The sequence below is a fragment of the Lactuca virosa genome, chromosome 4 (genome assembly GCF_052849685.1).
Source record: "Lactuca virosa cultivar CGN04683 chromosome 4, Lactuca_virosa_CGN04683_v6, whole genome shotgun sequence".
Lineage (NCBI taxonomy): Eukaryota > Viridiplantae > Streptophyta > Magnoliopsida > Asterales > Asteraceae > Lactuca > Lactuca virosa.
In genome coordinates this window covers 285302989-285305846 of record NC_136429.1, presented here as the reverse complement: position 1 = coordinate 285305846, position 2858 = coordinate 285302989, and the positions used below count along the sequence as shown (strand labels likewise).

The window sequence follows — 2858 nt, the reverse complement described above, 5'->3', positions numbered from 1 at the left end:
TGTGGCGATTAGTGTTCTTCTCGTGTGAGGTAGTTCATTTTAGTCTTTTGGCGGATTGTTTTGTGTAAGATACTTCCTTTCCGGTGACATCTATTGCTCTGGTTGCTACTTACGACTGTTAGTTTCTAGGGAGTTACTTACAGTTTTAATACGGCGATTTGTTTATTTTAGGTTTGTGATAGTTCCTTTTAGCCTTTTGACAAATTATTTTTTGTCAGATAGTTCTTTACGATAGATAGGTTCTACGGAGTTACTTACGATGGATAGTTGCTAAGGAATTACTCAAACGTGCAATACTGTTGACGGTAACTAAATTTCTTTTAGATGTCATCTATTGCTCAAGCTGTTAGTATAATAATTTACCACTAAGTTTTATCCGGTAAGGAATTCGCACAATGTATGGACAACAAATATTTTCATTTGAGTGTTAATTTATAGACAATGTTTAGTTTGTGTTATGTAGTCTTCAAATAGTTTATTCATTCTTTAAATTCTAAAACTTTTAATTATTTTATTTTTAACTTTTTATACAAATAAATAACATCTATCTAAAAAATAATACATTGAAATTATTGAATTAGTATGAGGTAGAAAAAAATATGCCTCCGTCAATATCTCAAAAATATATATAAACTACAAAAAAAATAAACTTTTTATATGATAAATAATATGCATTTTAGTATACATTAATACACTAACATATGGATATATTATTTAATATATTATTGATCGTTGTAGTACACCACAAAAAGATCAAATTTGTAAAAAATGCAAAAAACCTATGGTTCTTGCTTTGTATTTTTAATAATCTATCTGACCTAATAGATTGTTATTTACTTTCACCTATAATACATACAACCACCTTATCATCCAATCATTATCAACAATACTCTTTCATATTAAAATTTCATATATAAATAAAAATAATAAAACATATAATTTATATTTCAACAGCCCTCAAACAATATTAAAATCTATTTTGGTCAAGATCGACTCACATACAACAATTATTTGAAACCTTCTACTAAACATCGATATAAATAGTTAAATACAAACAATAAATAACACATATGTCTAAAAATATTTATAAAAAAAATAGAAAGCATTTGACTAAAAAGCAATAAAGTTACAAACCATTAACAATAAACCTCTATAGAAGTATACAAATACAAATGCGAAACCTCGAGGAAATATCATTAAACCTGAAAATGAAATTTCAAGAAATAAACACACAATTAAACCAACATAATGAAGTTTCCTTTCTAGTCAGATACATTTCATGTATTGTTCTACAACCATGGTTTGAGGATGGTGGGGCAATAACCTTGATGCTGAGGGATTGGAATAGAAAAGGCACCAAGAATCTGTAAATGACAATTTGAAACACAATGTGGAAAATAACCAGCAAACCAAATCATGACTAAATTAATCCTTAAAATAATATATCATTTGAGTGTATATTTACTCAAACCAATTCTTTGACCGTTTTATCTTTAAACAGGGTATTGTAACATCAGCCAAGTTATTTATTTTTCCTGTAAATAAGACCAACATGAAAGAATGGTTAGGAAATCATATATATATATATATATATATATATATATATATATATATATATATATACACACACACACACATTTGTGCACCTGATTTTAATAACCATGTCTACAATAATATTTCAAATAGTCATCAATTAGAAAAACAAAAGAAAGAATACACCTGCTGGAATATCTTAACCATTTTCGGTTTCTCTATTACTTCACTGTTGTGTTGTGGAAAGGACCAAGGGATCTAGACATTTAGTTCATGTATCGTCATCAAAGAAGTCCACACAAAAATCAACCACAACTCCTACATAGATCTGAAAGTAAGCAAGTATTTACCAGTCAATACATATCTTAATGCATAGATCTACATTTTTTGAGAAAATAGCCCATATATTGGAGTATAGAGAAACCTATGAAGTCTTCGGATTACTCCCTTTTCCCAAATCACACCTAATATCCTGAACAATAAACAAAAAACAACGTCAAAATAGTCACAAGAGGTTTAAAATTAACTCATCATCCATGTACAAATCAAGCTAAAATACGGGTAGAAACCTGAAACAGAACCAAACCAGGATGAAAACCAGTGAAAAGGAAATCGGTTATCTATTCAGGGCCTGAAAACAAACACACACAGTTAGACATATACGAAAACACACAAAGCTAGAGAGATGGAAAAGGTTAGTGGTGGTTATGGTGGAGAATTCTATAGAGATACAGAGAGTAAACTTACATATGGCGGTGGGGAGGATGTTTTTAGCAAGAAACAGAGAAGGGGAGGGTAAGGGGTGTCAGAAAACGGTGGTAACAGCTTCGTTAGAGTTTCTGTGGTGGTGTCGGTGGTGAAAGGTGTAGATGGAGGTGGCCGATAAAGGTGACGAAGGTGGAGGCTGAAGGTCGAGAGCAGGCGGAGGCGGTGGATGTGGTGACGGTGGTTGATTATGATGAGGTATGGTGGTAACCGCACAGGTGGTCTCGACTCATGAAGCAGGTGTTGTGATGTAGCTGAAGGGGTCAAAGACGGAAAGACGTCATGAGAGAGAGGAAGGGTGTAGTGATTAGGGTTTGTGTCGTGGAGTGTGTTTCTATGTTATCATTCATCTGATCTAGTACCAAATCAATGGCCCAAAGTTAAACACGCTGGCAATCCATGTGAGGATCCGTGTGATATTGCCATGTAAGCATCTGTGTGAGTCCAATTATGCATAAACTATTTGTACTAACTGCTGTGAAATTTGAACCTCTTGATTTTAAGATATTAGGCTTTATATTATGGTACATCAAGCTTAATAGGTTGTATTTAAGACATTG

At 32.3% G+C, this 2858-nt stretch overlaps 1 long non-coding RNA gene across 2 annotated transcripts; it reads right to left on the bottom strand.

Annotated features, from left to right (window-relative positions):
* Positions 1–1083: 1083 nt before the first annotated feature.
* LOC145108353 (uncharacterized) lies at positions 1084–2633 on the bottom strand. Of its 2 annotated transcripts, XR_013708215.1 has the most exons (6): positions 2281–2633; positions 2103–2164; positions 1958–2005; positions 1720–1861; positions 1297–1535; positions 1084–1202 (listed from the first exon to the last, which is right to left on the bottom strand). It is a non-coding gene; the product is annotated as an uncharacterized LOC145108353 (long non-coding RNA). The 2 variants fall into 2 exon arrangements; XR_013708214.1 differs by having other exon boundaries at positions 1106–1535; positions 2281–2631.
* Positions 2634–2858: the final 225 nt, after the last annotated feature.